This window comes from Falco cherrug, chromosome 6 (assembly GCF_023634085.1).
Source record: "Falco cherrug isolate bFalChe1 chromosome 6, bFalChe1.pri, whole genome shotgun sequence".
Classification (NCBI taxonomy): domain Eukaryota; kingdom Metazoa; phylum Chordata; class Aves; order Falconiformes; family Falconidae; genus Falco; species Falco cherrug.
The window spans coordinates 10,445,083-10,467,362 of NC_073702.1; the positions used below are offsets into that span (position 1 = coordinate 10,445,083).

Here is a 22,280-nt window from a genome sequence, read left to right on the forward strand (position 1 = left end):
ATGTTGAAAATTATTTGGCTTTTCTGAGATTTATGAGCCAAGTTCATTGTTTTGTTTGCCTGGTTTATTATAGTTGAATGGATAAAGTACTATTACTGTTGCACTTTGAGCAAGAAGTTAAGGCCAGAATAGTCAAAACATTACTCATCTGATTGGATTACCTCAATTTTATATGAAGGAACAAAATTTGATGTTCTTTTTAGAATGTGGATATGTGTAACTCTGGTTCAAAGTATAGGCGTGTAACACCAAAGTCTGTGCCAATATATTATCTGTCTCTACAATAATCTTCCAAATAGCTGTTTCTGTAAAACAGAAGTGTTTCTATTTTCATACATACTCATTATTCTGTCCAAGTCAAATATTGAAATGGACAACATGAAATTAGTGATTATTACTTGGTCTCAGAAATAAAATATATTTGACATGATGGAAGTATCTGGGGAATTTGTAAACATGTCATCAATGTCTAAATATCAGTTACTTGACATAATACCTACAATTTACTTTGTTTTCTGCTTATAAGCTCCTTGGGAATGGAAGCATTTTTTCATTGTTCCTTGCTTGTTTAGACAATAACACAGACCAGCAGAAGTCATTCCAGACAGGGTTAGAGCACCAAGCTACAGCTAATCCTACAGCTGCTTTCCATAAGGGCTTGTACTTACCCCCTGGTATCTCATATAGTTGTGGCCAATTAGGTTCCTGCAGGCTGAAATTGCCACAAAGAGCATCATACCTTTTCACTACCCATCCTACTACTTGCACAGAAAATCAGCATCGCTGAAGGCTACTGTTATGATTTGCTTCAATCTTCTTTTGCTCTGAAAGCTTGGGGTGTCTCTACGTATAAATATTGAGAAACAATTTTTTTAGCACCTTTCTACTTTTTTCTTCCCTTTCTTCTTTCTTTCCTCCTTCTTCATCTAACCCTAGATGGATATTGCAGATCATCGCTAGGGAAAGGCATTCCAAAGGAGGGCCATTCTGCATTTCACTCTGAAGCACAATTCAGATAAAAAAGAGTTGCTGGGGTGAGGAATTTTCCTTGCCAGAGACGTTTACAGAAGCTGTTCTGCCATGAGGTGGTAGAACTTTGCTCTGGAGTCAGAGATCTGCAACATCGTTGGAGAATCCTGATATCATGGTGGTTTGTGGGCTGAAAGCTGCGCAATGTTACTGCTGGTCTGTTGATTGAGAGACAGCTTAGAATTAGGAACACTAATTAGATCCAGAAGCAAGTATGGATACATCAGAAATGTACAGCCCTGGAGTAATGTGTTCCTAATACTCATATGAAAAAAATAGGGATTTGTTTGGCTTTCCTTTGCTTCTTCAGTGAGAGTTAGAGACAGAGTAGGAATTACTGTAGCAAGCTGTTGGTCTGCGAGAAAAAGATTCTCTTTTTTGAATTGAATAAATATCACAGTGAAAACTTTCCAGACTAAGCCTTTCATTAATTTCTCCATGTAATCTTAATATATTTAAACTCTTTAAAATGTTATGCTGCAAAAAAGTTCTCCCCACGTGTAATTTTTCCCCAAGTGAAGTGCATACCTTTCAAATTATAAACTTTCTACTTGTCCTAGGAAAATCCTCACTGTATAAATAATTGAACTCATCTGCTGTGTACACAAGTATTCTTTCTCTAGCAGTCTAAAATATATGCCTAAATACACATCTTGTACGTAGTACTTTAAATAGTAATTACTCCCGTGAAGTCACTGGAAGCCCTTAAAAGGATTTGACAGTTCCCCCACAATCTTTCAGTGAATGTAGTAGCTGGGCTGTGCAGTGCTACATCCACTGATAATTCAGCAGCTGAGGAACTCAGCAAAGCCTGCTCCAAACTTCTCAGCTGTTGACAGGCTTGACTTGCTGAGAACACTGGTTAAATATAGCACAAGCGAGCTGAGCTCAACAAAGTCATTGCTGTAACACTGTGTGAAGAGACCAGAAGAGGGGAAATACAATCTGAGAACTAAACTGCCAAAGCCTAACACCACCTAGCAACAGTTGAAAAAACTTTTAAACAAAAGTCTGGGTGAGACACAGGCAGAGTATACCTCCTGCTTCTTCTGCCTGGGATTTCTGCGAGAAGCAGCTTCGGTCTTCTGTTCTCTACCCCGTTTCCTTCATTACTTCAGCTGCTGGTAGACCTAGAAAAGTGGGAAAAGTTTCTCCTTTGTGTTCTCCTGGGCTGGATCAACCTACTACTGTGGCACGAGCTGCTGCGTTCTTGTAGTGTAAAGGATATATTCATAGGTTCGTGTTGCTGACAGGTAAGACTGAGCTAACCACTCTAATGCATTCTTTTTTAAAGCTATTATCTTTTCTAGTGACTATTGTCTCTTTCCTTCTGCGAACAATCCTCTGCATGTTTTGGAAACATCAGTAGACGAAAGCTAGGAGACAGGTTTTAGATTTTTTTTATGCTTTCATCACAGAATAACATTGCTTAAATAACTTTTGCAGTTCTTAGAATGAGCATAATCAAGTAGCCAGTACTAATACGAAAAATGTATATAGATTTTGACATGTCGTACTTATATCTGCTTACATCTTGCATTCTGACAGAAGACAAACCAACATTTAAGAATAGAATATATATCATCCCTTACCAGTGATAGTCTAGCAGCTATTAAAACCAGTGACAGCCTGTGTGGTAACTAAGAGGAAACAGCCATTCAGTAAGGAATTATCTGAATACTTTGTGACCCAGTGCATTTGTACTTTTTGTTTCCTTACTAACTTCTAGCACACAGGCACACCTGGTGCCTTTCATACTGTCCTTGTGACAACAGTTCTTGGTTCTTCATCTTGTACTTACTTAGAATATTGTTCTCTGCTCATTTGATTAGCTGTAATGCAACCATCCTAAAGACTGATCTTATGTTTATTGTACCCAAATGTGCTTGAGCTGGGTCATTGTTGTTAAAGCGTTTGTTTCTTTTAGCAAAATAAATGAGAAACTGGTTCTCAGATGTTTTACCAGGACAGCAGAATGGAAGCCAATTTGTCTGTTGGAAATGCATATCCTATGGCCCTATATGGGACCACAGGATATAATGGTCATGTAATTTAAGGGAAGAATTGCTTGGTATGATTTGCTTTCTCTAAACTGACAAAAGCTGCTTGGTCAGTTGAAGAATGAATCCCCCCCCCCCCCCCCCCGCCCTGTCTTTTAAAGATCTCATTTTCTCCAAACAAAAGAAATTTAGTATGCATGAATTTTGAAAGATGTACTGATTATAAATTCATGTGCAATGTGAATTCAGTTATGAAGGCAAAGATTTAAAGAATGCACTTAACCCCATGAAAAATCCCTGTTCACAGATTTCTGTAGAATTGTCTCAGATGAAAAATATTTATCCTAAAGAAGGATTGGACTGACTGAGTCTATGCTGACTGTCTGTGGTGTTTGACACTTCTTAGTCTCTGGACTCTGGGACTGTCTCAGGAAGATGAGAAGGTCTTGCTTGAGCTGAATAATTCATCCCTGCATACTATATAAATGACATCAATACCACAGCAGGGACATGCTTACAGATTGGATTAAATAGAAATACTCTGAAACAACTTTGACTTGGTGGCTAAGAATGCAACTGCCTGTGAAACAATAAGATAAATTAAGTATTAGAATGGAGGAAAAATCTTTTATTTCATAGCAATGGGCACACTAAAGCACTAAACATGAATACTTTTTGGTGGCCATGATTTAATGTGGTAATCATTGCTGTGGAATTACTACAGCACTATGGTATCCCAAATTTAAATCTCAAAAGGATACTTTGGTGTTACTTTTTAATTTAGATGTATATTGAGAAAGTTATTTTTTCGTAAGAAAACTGTACAGTAAGAACTAAAACTGAGACAATATGATTGATAGAGTTTTTGTCATCTTGACATTAGAGTGAAAATTCCAGTTTCTTCTTTTGACTGAGTTAATTGGACATAATAAACTGGAGAAATGGCAAATTTGACCTTCTGAATACACAGGGATGACAAAATCTGGGAAAATGCTATACTATTGTCTGCTTTTTGGTTTTGGTTGTTGCTCAGCACAATGTATGGTTTTACAGTTTGGCTTTTCTTGCACAATTTACTTTTAGCAAAGTTTTTAAAAGCAAAAGTTGAATTTATTAGACTGATAACTATCAAGTGAAGTGACTTGAACAGGCTGATAGCAACTTCCATTTCTAACACATGGAGTTGTGGTTTTACGTACATCTGTCTTCCTTTCCACTTCAAAATGGAGGAGAAGGCTAAAATTACTCTTCTCAACAGGTGTCCACGAAGAGTCTCTGGGATTTTCCAATCAAATCTGTGGAATATGTAATGTGGCTATTCAACAGATGGTTTCATATTTGAAGAACAGCCAATTCTGCTAATGACTACAGTGATATCAAGCTCAATTTTATATCGAGTCAAAAAGTAATTTAGGTTTTGGCGATACACACCATTGTAGAGACTTTCTTGGAAGACAAGTAGACATAGCATACCCATTTATTTTCCCCATTATAGTTTTTATTTTGTTTGTATTCCCATAACTGTGGAATGAATGGTGCCTTTCATGGTGCTAAAGACTCTGTATTCCTCCCAATCTGAATCCACTTCCAAACTCTGCCTGTGGCTCATTCTTTCACCTTCATTAGAGCAATGTTATAATTTATGGCCTCTTCTAGCCAATCTAGCCACAGCTAAAGTCATCATCTTAACAGTGTTTTGTCATCACCTCAGTGTTTCAATCTCTGTAGAACGTCTGGTTCTTTTTAACACCAATTCAAAGGCTTGAAATTCATCTTCAAAGCTCAGTACTGTTCTGTCTTTGCCTACATCTGCCCTGATTTTCCCATACTCCTCCCACTCATATCTGGTAGACCTTCAGCTGTGTGCTAACTGGTCCATCCTCTATGCTACTGGCTTTAGTAAGCTTGAAATTGACCTAATGACATAGGAGTTTTCTGTAGGGACTCTCACTACATGTAGCACCTGACACTAAAGTCACGATAAAACTAAACTTGTCTACTACCAGAGCTGTGTTGACCCGTGTAGGACTCCTGAAGATGTAGCTGTGCTTCCTGGAAGCAGCTTGTGGAGTATGTGTAAGCATATTGGGAAATCTCTGCTTTTACTGGTGTGCCCTGTTTTGTTCCTCTGGGTCACAATTTCACCAGTATATGTTCCCACATGAAAAGCTTTTTACTCATACAGGTGTATCAGTAAAACTCCTCCTGATACAGGACCTTTCTGTTGGCATATATTCCACGCATGCTTAATTTAAGGCTTTTGGTAATCTCATCTAACTCGGTTGAGGTACCCGCAGGCATAAATTAAGAGCGCGCCTCAGAGCTCTGCTGAGTCAGAGGCCAAGTTTATGCCACTGAATTCAGAGTGGGATTTCCTTCAAGTTTAATAAGATCAGGTCTTAGTGTTCAATAATTAACAGATAAATTTCCACTCCCCTCAAGAGCATTTAACAACATGGATCGTCTATATTTCTGTCTAAATGAGTTTTTTCCTAAGAGACATTTTACTTTTTCTCCAATTTCCTGTTTCTTTTCTTCCTTTCTCAGGGTCTGTTGTTGCAGTTTGCTGTACTATTTTAATATATAAACTGAATTTGGGAGCAGGGATTTTGTCCTTCTACGTGTCTAAAATGCCATTTAGAGAAATAGAGCTATAATATGTGCGAGGAAGCCAGATAAAACAACAAGAAAAAGGAGAAGGAACATTCATATTTCCTTTTTCACCAAAAATATTTAGTATATAAAACCTATGATAAGAACTGAAAGCTAGAAAGATAAAGTAGTGTATGTGATAAAATACTGATAATCTGATGTATAGAAATGTTTAAATATATCTTTACAAGAAGCACAAACACCTGTACTTTTCAGCTTCATCATCTTATTCTGGTGCTTTTCATTTTTAGCCTTTTCTCATTTCATTTTTTCAATGTTTTCTACTGAAAGTTGTTTCCTAATTTTATACAGAATACTGAGCATTTTTGGGAAATACAGGTTTTTTCTTGATATTGGAGGATACTGGGTAACTGAGGAAAGAATTATTTCATAAATAATTAAGATTTCTTAACCTCTCTTTAACTAACTGTCTCAAGTTAGTGATACTAGAAAAATAAAGCATTTATAACACAGTCCTGTACTTATTCTTTGAGATACTGTTGTCCAAAGGACTGGAACGATTGTGCCTATTTCCTGGTCATGTTGAAGATTGTGTGATGCTTAATGCATTTGTGACAATTATGCCTTTCTGGATACTTGATTAGATTTTTTTTCTTTTATTTTGGGTCTTTTCATCTACTCCTTCAGTTTCTGCAGATAATCTGCACTTGCTGTATTAGTTTTTATTCTTGCCATCATAGCAAACTAAGTATTAATATCAGTGCAAACACAAAGTCTTCCTAAATTGGGGCAGTTATGTGGGGTTTTTTTAACATTCAAGATGTCTTTGTCCTATCATTCTCATTCTGCTTTGGCTGTACTATATCTCTAAATCTTTCCCACAAGTAAAGCGTGCAAATGCTAGCTGTGAAGATGATATGTAAGATTACATAGATTGTGGTCTCCTCCAAAATGCTTTACACAGTCCACAAACAGAGACAATTACTACAATTAAAAGCATATATCATAAAAATGCAATTGCATTTCATTTTGAAATCATTCTTCTATAGTTACACAGCTGTTAAAATACGTGATTTATCCTGGGCTGTTTAATGGGTGGTGTTCTGAGGTGAAGAAATGGCAGTGCTTCCTGCCCCTGCCCCCCCCCCCCCCCCCCCTTAATAGAAAATTGCTATATGTGGTATTACAGAACTGAGAAGAACATGAGGAATTCCAGCATCCAGTTCCTTAATCTTGCAGCTCAGTAAGAGCTGAAACTTAATCAGAAATGTATGTATGTTTGTGCACGTGTGCATGCCTTTTACAAGAAAAGCAATGCCTTTTGGCATTACAGAATGCACTGCTGAAGCAGTGGGACAAACACATCCGAAGGACAAGGAAATAATAGGCTGGAGCTTGTACTTTTTCCCTTAAATGGGCAACCCATCTCGCTGCTGTGAGCTGACACAAGCAAAAGGGTGTGTGAATCTAAAAGATTGCTGTACGTTGTCCAACCGAGTTTCATTTCAAAGCTGATAAAATGAGAATTAAAATCTTAATTACCTATGATGTGGCTCATTCAGATATAAACCAGTGGGGTTTTGGAACAAGAGCAAAAACCTCAATGGATTTATAAGAAACTTTTTTTTTTAGTTTGATGTATATACTTTAAGAGCTCTTTAATACAGTAAGGGTTGCTTTCTTTGCTTTTCCTTTTTGGGGAAGTGGTGTCAAAGTGTACAATGTTTTGTGATTTATGCTGTTCAAAAGTTTTTTCCAGTGCATATGTAAAAGTAATACTTTGGAAGACAAATCCATTCTAGGTTTGGGTGGAGGGAGGTATCTAACCAACCAGTGTGTTATGGCTGTGGCTACCAAGAGCTACAGCTTCACCAGCAAACTAAAAAAAAACCTGAGAAAAAGTGGATTCTGTTGAAATAACAGGATTTTTTAAGAAACTGGTTTTAAGACTGCTCCTATTTTTCAAAAAAGTCATTGAAAATGAAAGCTCACGTGCCCTTGTTAAAAGATTTCTCGTTAGAGTTTATCAGACTGCTTGCATTTTTCAGAAAATACAAAGCAATGAACACAACAGAAAGCAGGAGACTGCTAACATCAGTGCAATCGAATTGCTGCCAACTTGCCTTGTTTATCTAAGAGATCTCTGTGAAAATAAGGTCTTTCCCACACATGCATGAGTCATAGGATGTAATGGGGCTAAGCAGGCTTGCTTCAGCTTTCTAATGTGCACATATCTAAACTAACCTGTTTTAGTGCCTGTTCCTGTAACTAAATGAGATCTAGTTTGACAACAGGAAGGGAGAAGTGGTGGTGAGTTCATGGCGCTATTTCAGTGCAATAACCTGAATGCTAAGGAAACGATGCAATTTCCATTTATTGGGAAAACTCAGTTACTGTGACAACAAATATACACTGAAGAAAAACATATACAATTTATCCTCAAGTTCAAATTTGTGAATGTAGTAGATAGGATATTTATAAAATGTCACATTGTCCAGTTGTGTGACTCAAAGAACATTTTTACCTTTAAAATATGTAATCCAAATTGTCGAAAAAATACCCCTTTAGAAGCCGTAAGCAAGGACATAAGTGAAAGGATGGCAAAGCACATGTGGTTAACCATGACTGGTCCAGTGCTGGGCTGACTGGAATTTTTTTTTTTTCAATTAGGCATCTATTTCTCAGGTTAGAGCTATTCGGTTCCTGTATCTGTCATTCATACTTATCCCCAAAAGCTCACATCTATTTCTTAGGCTAAAGCTATTCAGTTCCTGTGTCTGTCATTCATACTTACCCCAAAAAGCTCACTTGTCCCATCATCATAATCACAAAACCTCTTGGATCTAACTTCTAAGGTAAAGGTTACAGTAGGTTTCTATAGTGTCTTATTTCTCTCCTTTGATTCTTCTATGAGGACTTCTGTAATAAAAATGAATTATATTCCAGTAGATAAGGATTTCAGTTCCTCAATCTGATGAAATTCTTTAGAAAAAAATAAACATTCTGATTTTTGTCTCTGGGCAGGAGACAGAAGGAAGGGAACAGTGCCATGCCAGATGTCCTCAAGCATGTAAAACACAGCACAGAACGAGATATCTCTTCTGCATGGAGGGACAGACATAGCAGCAGAGCTCCTGAGTGCCAGAGGAACCATGTCTTAGAAGGCAGCTGGATATGGGAACCACTGCTGCTTCAAGTGGCAGGAGCCAGAAACTAGAATCCAAGCCACAAAAGCCATCACGTTGCAAATAGTAAAAGGCAGGATCACAGTGGCATGCCCTCTGAATGAGAGGTGCCACTTAAGGAATTATAGAACCAGACTTTAGGTGGAGGGAGCTGAAAGATGTTGTCCGGTCTCACTCGGAGTAGGGCTAACTCCAAAGTCTGATCAGGTTGCTCAAGGCTTTGATCATTTTCAGTTATCTTGAATATTTTAAATTTTTCATTATTCTAAGATCTCACATCTTTTTTTGGTTCACAAAGTTTTGACCATGGCTGGCTGAGGAATATTTTGCTGGACTTTTTACAAGGGCATGTAGTGATAGGAAAAGGGGCAATGGTTTTAAGCTGAAAGAGGATAGATTCAGATTAGACATGAGGAAGAAATTCTTCACTGTGAGGGTGGTGAGGCACTGGCACAGGCTGCCCAGAGAAGCTGTGGATGCCCCATCCCTGGGAGTGCTCAAGGCCAGGCTGGATGGGGCTTTGAGCAGCCTGGTCTGGTGGAAGGTGTCCCTGCCCATGGCAGGGGGGGTTGGAACTGGGTGATCTTTAAGGTCCCTTCCAACCAAAACCATTGTATGATTCTATGATAATCTGTGTATCGAAATTCATACACTGTATAAAAGACGGCTGGAGAGATGGTTGATAGTAACATGAATCACAGGCCTTTGGCACTTTCAAAATTACAAAAGAAGCAATATCTTTTGGGTTTTTTTCAGTTTGTTATGTTTGATGTGTTCTATCCTAAAATAAGCAGAACAACAACCAAAACACTTCTGTGTATTTTTCTATCCTAGTTTACTCCAGCTTTTAGAATGCACACCCTCCTCCTCCTCCTCCCTGTCATATTCTGCTTGAAAGCCAAAGATTTATAATTAGGATGCCGTTAAGGTGCCATCTGTCTGCAAAAGAATTCTGCAGGTTAAGTACATTCTCTCTTTATCTTTCCAAGTAGTCCAATAACCTGAAAGGCTAGCGTTGAGTAGCAAATAAAGAAAGAAAATAAGAGATGCTGCTTTTGAGGAGGGAAACCCTGGAGCCTGCTTCCACTGCTGAGTTCACTTTTCTTACTGAACATCTCTTTCTAATTGTATCCTAATCAGGAACAGAGCATGATGCACATATGGCAAACAGGATTCCTAGACGGAGTTCTGGTTAACCTGAGACTAGCTTAGGCCCTTTTGGCTTAGAAAAGCCCTTGGCTGTGGAAGCACGTTTACTTGGTGGCAATTACTGTAGCATGAAGCAAGGACAAAGAAGTGGCTTTGTGGCACTCAAAGGGATGTGGCAGGCCCTCTTTTCATCTAGGATTTCTCATACCTGTTAAGAATAACCACTGAAGACAGATATTATTATCTTTAGGTGAATCAGTGAGTGATGTTTCTAAAACTGGATACCGTATAAAGTTTTGCCATCATTAATAGAGATAAGTGGAATAAGGCTAGGGATTTTCTTCGCTGTGAGGGTACTGAGGCACTGGACACTCAGGTTGCCTAGAGAAGCTGTGGATTCCCCATCCTTGGGATTGTTCAAGGCCAGGTTGGATGAGGCATTGAGCAATGTGGTCTAGTGGAAGGTGTCCCTACAAATGACACAGGGGTTGGGTTTAAGGTCCCTTCCAACCCAAACCATTCTATGATTCTATGAATTCTCATGGACGGTGAAGTACAGAGGTCTCAGCAGTGCTTGCTGCAGAGAGGAACTTGAGGAGCTAGTATGACTTGCACACACACAAAGGTCATACAAATTACCCCTGCAGCTGCTTTAATAAAAAAAAGCTGCCATATGCTCTAGCAGTGGTTGAGTTAGTGAGAAAGTTAGTGAGATTTAGGAAGAAGGGATCATGCTTTGAAAGACACCAGAACAGGCTGGGACAACAAGAAGTGCTTCAGCAGGAGGCTAGGAAGCTTAGTGTTTTAAACCTAGGGGCCTTTACACCATGGGTTAACCAAATGGCAGCATCTTTAGCTACCCTGCCTTCAATCCATCTGGGCAGTGTTTTTAAAAGTAGCTTATGGATTAGAGAAAAAAATAAGGAAACTGATTTTTCTGCTTTCAGAGAACATATTCTTAAAACCCAAATTATTTTAGAACAGTTTTTTTATTAGAAAGATGGAGGGAATACAGTCTAAGTACCTTTGATAGAGAAATTGATCTATTTGTAAATAGAAACATACAACAGGATTGCTGTGGTATTCAGGAGCCTGGGACGACCTGTTCAGAGCCCTCTCTGTGACAGTGACACAGCTGCCTGGCTCCAAGAAAACAAATTCCCTGCAGTGATACTAGTCTCTAGCCCCTCTTCAGTATCACTACCAGTCACACAAACTATATCACCACAGGTCTCTGAGAGCTAAGGAAGTGTTAGAAAAATACATGAAGTTAGCTATAGACAGTGTAATGACTTTCTCCTTAGCTTAGATAGCACAAAGGAAACACAGGAAAATATCAGAAATAAACTGAATAATCTATGTAAGTGTTCGGTAAATACCCAGAACGTAACAGTTTATAACAGTTTGTTAAGGAATAAGTAGATTGGGAACAATTCTACAGGCACTGGTGTCAAAATGAAAAATCCCTCCAAGACAGCAGTGAGTATCTAAAAATGCTTACAGAGAGGGTTAATTTAGATACATCCAGCATTAGTTGTATAAACAATGGCTAAATCACACTGCAGGGAAACAGGCTGTAAGAGTGACAGGACATCTGATAGATTGCTTATTAAACAAAAACACTTTGCTAAATTCAGGTCCCCTCTCCAAAGTATTCATGCTATATTCTAATGTTGTTATTTATCCCTTTTAAATAATGTTACCGTAAACTGTGAGGTGCTAGGTACCACACCAGGGCAGAGGAAGGCTGGTTAAATGGCTGGCTTTCACATCAGTGACTCCTTGTAAGAGTCTCAGCAAGCTATTTACTTCTACACTTTTAATAACACCTGGGATCTTACAGGAATAAATATAGTAGTGACTTTGACACCCTGAGATGTTGCAGTATTGAACATAATGTCAACAGCTTTGAATAGCCCTCCGTGGAAACCAGCTTCTGCTGGGAGAAGTAGGAATAGAAGTTGTATTAGTCTGAATGACAAGAATATGTATTTTTAGAGGCGCTCTGCAGAGGGAAGCATAGCTGTGTCCTGAGTTGTGGATAGCAAGAAATCGGCTATACTGGTAAAGCACAGCAGAAAAAGGAAAGAGGAGGACCAGGGATGTGACCAGGAAGCCATACCAAAACGGAAATCAAACTAAGTCAATACTAAGATGTTTCAGGAAAAAAACCATTCCCTCAGGCTGAGTTGTACCAGAAGTAATTCATAGGACAAAGATGGTGCTGTCAGCTTGTGAGCTTCTTGTTATTTTGGGAGTACTCAGGACAAGCTGCCTGGTACAAGGAGGAGGCTGCTGGGGTGAAAAAAACCAGCTTGGAGGAAAAAGGACTTTTGAGGGAAGGGCTGGGCAGGTGGTGACTGCCCAAATTAGCTGGTGGTGGGGCAGCCAGCCCCAGAGCCACTGTGGGGCTGGGGGAGCAGCCACACAAACCCCATGTACTGGGCTGGGGAGGAGAGAGTGCCTGGAAAACAAGTGTCCTGCCGTGCTGCCTATCTCCTGCAGGAACAGCAAGCAGCTCCAGTCCTGCCTGCTTTGTTACAGCAATGGCAGCAGCTCAGGCGACTGTCATGGCAACAGAGATTTTTGATAAGGATTTACCCTAGGGATTAGATGGCGGTTACATGACTCTGACTCTCGGCTTCAGTTAAAAACAGAGAAGATTAGAAAAAGACAGTCTTGATGGCTTCAAGAGAGTTGAAGTCTATGAGCTATGGATGATCTGATGCCATTATGTATTGCCTTAAAGTCTCCTGAAATAAAACTTTGGGTAATTATTTCAAGATTTTGAATGTGTGTGGTTGGCAATGCCAGTAACGGAAGGGACGGTGAGTCCAAGAGCAGGGCAGAATCCCACACTCATGTACGTGGCATGGCCCAGAAGAGGCAGGCCAAGGTTTGCAGCCACAGCTGCTGAAACACTGTCAAAGGCAACACGGGTCTACCACACCGTGCCCTGTCACGGTGTAACGACAGCAGCAACTGCAAAGGCAGGCCCAAAGCTAGTCCAGATCAAATCAGGTGGTCAGGAAATTATTTCTTAGTTTACTTGAGAGCCTTTCCAGCCTTTTCAGGGGGGTAAATAATGGGGTAATACATGACCCTTCCTTGGATTTCATGAAAGGGAGGTCAGGTCTTGATTGAGAGCTTCCCCTGATAAAAGGTGTGAAATATGGGAATCCCGAGCAGCCACCCATGTACCTGGGTGTACCAGCACAGGCTGGATAGGGAGAAAACTGCTCTGCGTGTCCTGCTTTGCTGGGAGGGGCTGCGAAAACTGTAGTCCCCACTTGGGGTATGATGCAGGGAGGGGATGTGGGAAGATAGGAAAAACACCTACAAAAAAAGGGTTGGGAAGAATGAAAATTGAATTTTGTTAAGCTGCAAGAAAAAGGAGTGGAAAGGAAAAGAAAGCAGTGGCACCTTTTTAGGTGATCCCAACTAGCTGTAGGAAATCACTTAATTTCACTCAAAAAATAGGGGCCCACATTAACAACATTTTGAAGGCTTGAAAAATGCTAGGGTGTTGCATACATACCGTAGTGCTGTACGGAAACATAGCAGCATTTCAGCAAATGATTTAGCATTGTGGATAGTGGAGCTTCTCCACACGTGTACAACGGTAGCACCCATTCTCTACAAAAAAGGCATACTATTTTCAGCCGGTGATGAGTTCAAAAGGTTTGTTTAAAGTCTTAATAGTAAATTGTAGCATATCAGGGTTTGTTGTTGGGTTGGTTTTTTTTTAATTTTGTGGTTTTGTTTTATTCTTTGTTGTGGTTTTGGATTTTTTTTCCTTTTATAGTGAAAGAACAAAGTTAAACTCTCAGGGTTTGGACCGACTGTCTCAAGGCTAAACCTAATCTCTAAGCTCCCCTGGACAGCCTACTTCATTCTTGTTTTCCTGATGTAAAAACAAGGGACTCTGAGGAACAGACAGCTAGTAACTTCATTTCAGGGTGGTCATTTGGTCACTTCTTGAACCAGGCAGCGTGAGATGCTTGAACACAACTCAGTGTGTCTTCTCCAGAGGATACATATATATCACATCTCTGATGTGTCTAAGCTCCCTTGGCCTCTGTCCAGGAACATCCAGATTTCCTGACTCATGGCAATGTACCCTGTCTGGTTGTACTTCATTAGCAGCAGCTCAAAAATCAGAACAGTATTCTGCTGTTGCATAAGTTTTTCCAAGCGATAAACAATAACACTCCACCACAAGCTTTATTATATTTATCTTGGAATTCAAGATCCAGAAGAGACTGCCTCTTATTATTATCTTTAATAGCAACCCCAAAAGACTGTAAGATGTTATTCTTTAATAAATATTTTCAGGATAGCTTAATATCTTATTAATTAATGTTCCTAAGAGGAAGAATAAATGCTACAGAAGCTATAACAAGCCAATAATTTTTCTTCCAGCTGAGAAATGTTTATGATTTTTTATTGTCAATTTCATTGTTATATCAGCACTTACACACTAAAACAGTGAGGGGAAATATAAAGCTACAGCAGATGAAAATAATTAGTAGGAAAAATTACATTTTATAGGAGTAATAGCATACCTTTCAATAAGTCCTATTCTAAACAGCTCTTCTTGACTTGCATTCAAGTATTTGTTTAAAACATTTTAAAAGCAGTAGCATTATCAACTGGCTTAAACCAGGTTTGAAAATAAACAGTCCATGACTATTACTGGGATTCATTAAAAGAAAACTCTGTCTGACTCTCAAATCTATTTTGGAGCTACGACTGCGCCACTCCCGTGGTTGTGGCATGATGCAGCTGCTCTTTCTTTAATATTTTTGCTGACAGCTACAGCTGACAGATAACATTTCAGTTCACCCCAGCATCAACCCTATCTCCAGGCTCCCTTACTCAGACTGAAAATGCTCCCTTCCTCGTGGCTTTACCTGCATCACAGTGCAGCTGTAACTATGCCATTATTTGTACTGGTCACTTGTAATGGAGCAGCAGAAATAGGGCTGCAGCCGGGTCATGTGTTGGGGGGAGCACATCAGCCATCCCACAGCTGCTAATGGTGCAGTGACAGCTCCTCTTCTTTCCCTTCATCTTCTCTCCCATGCTCTAAGGAAACAGGGACCTGAATCTGGGAATAAAATTGATATTTTACATTTTACGGTCAACATAAAAAAAATATTTTATCCATCTTAATGTATAATCCCCTAGCAAACAGGCTTTGATTTCTTGGTTCACAACAGTTTTCATGTAATAATCAATCATTCAGTAATACCGTGGTGGTTCACCCACAAAAGTAACTTTTCACAAATGCAGCACTGTTTTCCTCCCAGACAGAAAACAAGAATATTTACAGTGCTCCCAGTTCTGCCTCTGAACCTCTGAAGCTGTAAGACAGCGAACTTTGACAGAGAATTGGGACACGTGGAAAAAGAGGGCAGAGAAATAATTTTCTCATAATTTTTTTGCTTCACTCTAATAGTACTTCTGACTTCTTGTGATCTTAGCGTGGGGGAAAAATGATGAGAAAAAGCGTAAGGAACTGTTTCTTCAGTTCATGCATTCCATTTTCTTTTTTCTCTGAAACTTTATACTGAATTTGACCCAAATCTTCAGAGTGCTCAAACCCATGCTTTTATGCAGGATGAATTGTTTACTAGAATAAATTGCGCAGCATGATTTCAGCTGCAGGCTCTAATCAGACTGTTCTGCTTCCAGTCCGCCTGCGGTGGGAATCCCCAAGGGGCAAAACCTTGGCAGCATGATGGATGTGTACCTGTAATACCAGGCGTTAAGTGAGAAAAGCACATCCTCGAGCTTTTAAGAATAGTGTGCAGGTGTCCTAGCCTTTCTCTAGGCCACAGGAACCGATTTAGTGCTGGAAAATATTGGTATTAACCTCCTATTCCCATTTCTCTCCATAGAGAGAACCTAGGCAAGCAGAAAGCCATCACTGAGAAAAATATCTATCTGTACAAATAAATATTATGGTACCACTGTACTATGAAGAAAGCAACAGACCTAGGTTTTCTGTGAGTCCAGTGATGATACTAGATTATGTAGCCTTTGACAGTTTAAGAAATACCTAGTGTAGGTACTATTGTATTTTATTTTTGGTTTATATTGTCCACATACTTCTCAAGGATGGCAAAAACTTTGCAGTTCTGTCATGCAGTTCAGTGGAATCACCTGAATTCTAACTCTGAGGAGTAGCATTTAATCTGTGTAACCCCTAAAATCGAAACCGTTTCTTTATAGAAACAAGCCTGCCTTAAACAGCTTGCGTTAAAACTCCATTGTAGTTAATAGGTCAAAATTCCCAAGGACATCACAGAAAAGTCTGGCAGAGTGTCAGGTTAATCTACAAATGCTGTCATAGAGCATCGCACACAGGAAAACTTAAATTGCAGACGTTATGTTATTTTTATATATTTTCAGATTGCTGCCAAAATAGGTCATTTGCAGATCAAATAAGGAAAAAAACTTAGCAAGTTTGGCTGAAACCATTATAAGTAATATTCAGAAATTTCTTAGGGCATCTTTGAGAATGTGCTGTGTATGTTAGCGCAACAGTCACGATCACCTCCTTTTTTCATGTACTTTTAAAGAAACTTCAGATTTAGATGTCTCATGAAATCCACTCAGAAAAAGAAAATGAACGTCAGGACACTACTTCTGATGTTTCCATTACAAAAAAGAATATGTGAATTTATTTAATAAAACTTCTTTTTCATTTTTAGCATCTTTAAAAATGCTTCCTTTTGAACACAGAAGGGAGGGAATGGGTTTGTTGATAATTAGTCTTATGAACATAGGCATATTCTGAGTCTCATCTATTTAATTCTAGAAAGAGAACTAGTTGATCTAAGTCAACTGCTTCAGCAGCTTTCTCTTAAATTTTCTTTGTGAGTCAAGTCATGAGAAAGCTGGGAAAAGTCAAGATGTTCCATCCATATACTTTTGTGAGGTTGATTTTTCTGATCTAGAAAATAATCTGAAACTCTGTTAATAGAGGCATTAGAAGGAATCTTACTTATCTCAGGTTTTGTCCTCGTGTTAGCAAAATGTAGCTAATCAGCTGGGAATTAGCAATAGATTAAATTGGGAAGTATAAACGTGAGCAGATACTAAATGCTATATTAAACTCAGGTATACCGATTAACTTACAAATGTGATGTTAGGCTGGGACGTAGAAGAGAAGACATAGAAGACAGCAAGCTGATAATAAGGCCCCTATCTAAGTTGGCCTGACATTTTTCTTTGAAATATCCAGTCTTGTATGAAGCCCAGTTGTTTACAGCTTTGCAAAACTTCAGTCGTTCAGGCTGGATGTCTGGCTGAGTCTGAACTGTTTTGGGAAGTTTCAATGAGAATGCTCTGAGCATTTCTAAGAATGACATGAGAGAAAGTTGTTGTTTGTCCGTGTGAAAATAGTCCTATAACCATTTTGCTGAAGAGCTTTAATGTCTACGTGTTCTAGAATGATCTACTGAAATTCAACTAGGGAGCTGCCTTGTGGCAGGGAATTGACTTTTGCCATCCCTGTGAAAATTAGCCAGGCTAAGAGCCAATGAAAAAAGGATTTCACTGAGGGTACCTGGTAGAGAGTTGTACCTAACTTCTCAGAACGGCCCACACATGCCGATGCTGTCCCAGTCCCTCACATCTCACCTATTGCAGATGGTTTATGCATGCGCCATTCCCAGAGAGCGCTTCCATCTCAGGCTTACAGGGTTAAGTAATATTCTTCCCACAGTTACTTATTCATCTAATGCTACAGCACTGCGGCGCAATAAATGAGGTGAAGGCTCTTGGTTTTTTCTGTTGCAACAATACTTCCTCAGCAGAGCCTGTGCCACGGTGGAAGAAAAGTGTGTGGACAGCCTGATTGCTCTTGCTGCTAGGGAGGGACACTGGGAAAGAGCAGCGCTGTGACAAGCCCTTGCGTGGAACCTTTGTACCTCTCAGTCAGGATCTCTTTTCCAGTGGTAGATATTGTCCATCACCTTTGCTGTGGGACAGAAACACTCTCTTCAGGAAGACAAAGGATAATCAACAATCATACTGACACTTTGCCAGTGTGAATATGCTTTTATTAGGATTTGGATTGTTTGGATCTCCAGCTGACTCATTTGGAATCAGAATTATCTCAGTTCATGTCTCTCTGTGGTCAGGGCTTTGTGTCATTGTTCTGTTTGGCATTCACCATTGCCTGCCAGGCAAGCTGGACTTCTCTCTGGGTCCCAGTGTCCACCTTGGCTGATCTTCCAGCTGCGAGCTTTGGAAATGATATGTCTCTGATCCCTCTCTAATATCTGCAACAGTGCACAGTCCAGTCTCACCCATCTGCGTGGCACTATACTTCCCTGCAAAGCTGTCGTCTTCGTTCTTCCCTTTGGATTTGGGCACAGGGCAGGCTCCTGAGGCAATTTGCTCAACCTGCTTTACTTTTGTAGAAACAGCTATGGCAGCTGCTATTCCCATATTTTTACCATGCTTGCTGTTCTTCTTCTCTCTGCAGCACTCCCCCTCAGGAATTCATTCCATCTGACTGTGCCATCTGTCTGAGTGCTTCTCATTTGCTTGCCCTCCTCTCAAAAATCAGGGCTTTTCAGTTCTGCTGAGGTTTTGTAGAGCAACAATACATGTTTCCGCTTCTCACAGTTTTATCCTTGTTTGAAAACAATGTGGTAACTGCCACACAGAAACTGTTAAGAATTTATGGGTGACACTGGCTATGTCTGTATTCAGGAAATTAGACAATGCCAATGCTGGTTCTCTGACCCTCAGTCCAGTTGTCACTGGCACGTCATACCTACACTATTAAACTTCCTCAGTCTTCAAAACAGGTTGGCTATGTCCAAGCTGCAAACCCCTGGCTAGGCTGGTCCCCACCCAGGGCTAATCCCTGAACCATTCTGGGAAGACCACTGGTTAGTCAGTGCCAAGCCCTGACACTGTTTAATCTACTAGTTTACACATAGTCCTCATGTCATACTCATCTGAACGCATCAAATCCCTGGAATCATCTGAACAATCATCTAAAAGCTTTTCTGCATTATAAAGATACATTTTATTATTATTGAATTAGACTTCTTTAATATTTCAGATAGACTGACTGCTTTCCAAGCATATTTTGAACTTCTAATGCTGGAAGATTCTAGCATTGGAAAAAAATTTGTGGTTTACTGATGTATTTTTTTAAAATTGTTTAAACTGAGTTTTTTTGAGTTGCTTCCTTAGGGGTTATTTTAGTAGCTCCTCTGCATGCACCTTTGTTTGCTTTCTACTGTTCCACTTCAAATGTCTGTTTCCTTGTCCTCCTTTCATGTGAAAAAAAGACCCAGTCAATTTTAATAAAGCTCAGGGACCAATGTTTCCACCTGAACTATTGTAATTAATGAGCATACCAGATGATACTTTGGTCAGATGAGTCAAAGCTGGTAACACTTCATTGTGTCTTCTTACTTCCTCATGGGTAAACAGTGCTTAGAGCTACAGGCACAGTTGTGCACAGGATTTCACAGAACTGTCTCCTTTTCAAAAGGAAACATGAGCGAGGAAAAAAATACCAGCAAAAAAAGCTTATTTTAACCATATGTGGGTTTGGAGGACTGTCTTTTACTAAACAGCAGTTCAATGAGTAACATAAAAAACTCGTACAAGCAATTCTAAGCTCTGTCAGAGAAGAGAATAATAATAATTTCCTGATGCATCAATGGCTAAACTGCAAACAGCCAACAAACCAACCACAAACTGAAATAACTACTTGAAACCCTTGGCTTCAGCAGAACAGAGCCCACACCTTTACACAGTGGGAACATCAGGCCATGCAGGGCTTTCTGCACTGTTCCATGCAGAAGTAGAGCATTGGTGTTTGCAGCAACACATGAAGATTTGATGCTGGCTGACTCCCTTGGCCCTCCTCTCCTGTGAAAGGACAGTGGCAGTGGCTTAGAGCCCCAGGAGTTGTTCCTCCTGTTAGTGAAGCAGAACCTCAGAGGCAACTCCATCCTGAAGTGATAGCATGAAGTTAAAAAGACCACCCTTTTTGCGTAAGTTTCCAATGCCCTATGTACAATGTATGTTTTGTTAAAATTATAAATTAATGTATCACAGCTCTAAAGCAAACCAAAAGGACTTTTATCTGCCAACATCCTTGTTCAAATTCTTCTCCCAGAGCTGATGAAATCATCTGACATAAAGCAGAGCAGAGGCTGCGTTCTTTAGAGCTTCGAGTGATGCATATTTTACGGACTCATCCATGAGAAAGGGATTCTTGACCAAAATGGCTAAGTGAAAGAGATAATTTTAAAAATATGCTTATGTGGAATTTTAGTTGTGACATTCACCGTGAACATTGCTAGTGATTTCAGTTATCAGACTAGCCTGCAGTTAAGAAGCAATTCAATATGCTTTTAAATTGTAGCTCTGAAAACATAATTTGTGTTTCCTTTACTTTTATCTTAAATAGTATTTCTGGCTTAACAAAAAATTGGATACAGATTGTTTAAAACCTTGCAAGCCCAGCACTAACTCAGCCAAAAAGTTTCAGAGAAGCAACCAGTAAACATAAATCTCTAAATATATGTACGATTAAGATCCTTGCTGTTCAAGTTATTCACCTTTCATTTTAGGTATTTGAGGCATTACTGAAAGCTTAAAAATATTACTGAAAAGAGTGCTGTGACATCTGAGCCATGGCATGCAACTCCTCCACATGGGCAGTGACAAACAGCATGCTCTGCCCTTCTTTCTGTCCATGGGAAGAGTTGATTCTGGATTTAATTTAGGGGTGAGGCAAGGGCTTTTGAGATAACATTTTGCAGTTCCCTGCTGCTCTGTTCTTATTTGAAGGCCCACTAAATACTGTTTTGTGAGAACAGCTTTCTCGTTTGAATGGCTCAGTAATGACAACAAATTTTTGTGGTTTAAGATTAACATAAACCAGTTCTAGAGCACCTGCTGGGAGATAGTATGATTTTTATGTACTTCAGCTAAGGATACAGTTGGCTTGTGTTGTTGCAAGGTATGAATTACAGTTTTTCTTCTAAAAATATGTGTTTTGCACTTGGACAATAAAGGAAACATTAAATTTATATTTAAAAAAATTCAATGAAAGCGTCATCAGTGAGATAACTCTGTTTTTCATGTCAGAACTACAGTGGGTAAAGAAGCCTGCTTTCAAGGGCCCCAGCCAAGCCATAGTAATTTAAAATAGTTGAGCATCAAGTCCTTCAGTTTTAGCTCCATGTCCTGTCATAAGCAATCAGATGAAAAGAGAGAAGTTTACTGAATTAGTTGTAAACCACTGAGTAGGTTTCCTAAGATGAGATTTAAGCCTTGCATTCTCTCTGTGCCAACCCCTGCAATTCAGTCAACTGCAGGGAACTCTGCAGCATAATTTGTGGCAGCTGGGGACTGCATTGGTGCTCTGCTCTGGGCAGGCAAACAAACCAGCCAACACACAGACCGGTGGCTGAAAGCAGTTAGCAGGAGAGAGCAAGTGCAGGGCAAGGATTTGAAACTTCCCCCGAGTACTCTCCCAGCCTCCAGCTACTTCAGTTTAAGAGATTGCCTGAACCTGATGTGGTTTATCTGGTTAGCAACCATAAGCGAGTATTTCTTCCAAGTATTTCTTCCTGTCTCCCTCCAAGCCATGTTAACTTCTGCATCCATGGACAAGGCGTTCTACAGATCTGCTGTTTGGGGTGTGATGAACCACCCCATTCTGTTTGTCAGTGGAGGCTTCTTCAAAGCCCATGTAAAGCAAAAATAACCATCCAAAGAGAGCAGGTGCATGACATGAGGACATGACAGCAGCGTAGACTAGTTTTCTACTAGAACTCTACGAGTTTGAAACATGTCAGTCACCCACCTTCCTGGCTTCCTTCCCAGACACAGCCAGGACAGGGGGCAGTCCCCGCCGGAGCCCTGCAGAGCCCAGCTCCCCGTTGCGAGCAGGCAAGCAAGGGTGAAGGCAAATCCTCTCTGGCTGCTGTGATGCACAGAAATGATCTGGCAACTCCAGGAGATTCTCGAAAACAGATTTGCTTCTCACAACAGATGAATAGAAAACCTGCACATGAAATTGTTGTTCAGGGGTCTGGATCTAGAATTAGGACCATAAACTTGCTGACCATCCTTAGAATATTTATCCCTAATATTTCAGAAAAGCACAGAAACCATCAGTCCTTTGGGAGGCTCTACTGTGCTTATACCAGTCATAAAGGAGACTTAAACCCTACGGTGCTGGACATTCCTTAGTGAAGCCATCTCTTTCATCTGGTAATCAAACCTGAACAAAATAATGTGGCCCATTAAG

General features: G+C 39.9%; 1 protein-coding gene across 3 annotated transcripts in view; it reads left to right on the forward strand.

The window, feature by feature from the left end:
* Nucleotides 1-1,793: 1,793 nt before the first annotated feature.
* The window catches only part of FILIP1 (filamin A interacting protein 1), a 109,335-nt gene continuing 88,848 nt past the window's right edge, over nucleotides 1,794-22,280 (forward strand). For 2 of the 3 annotated variants that reach the window (XM_055713567.1, XM_027817110.2), the window contains exon 1: nucleotides 1,794-2,282. The gene's annotated coding sequence lies outside the window, so the exon portion shown is untranslated. The remainder of the gene's footprint in view (nucleotides 2,283-22,280) is intronic. The other variant, XM_027817113.2, reaches the window with a different exon arrangement.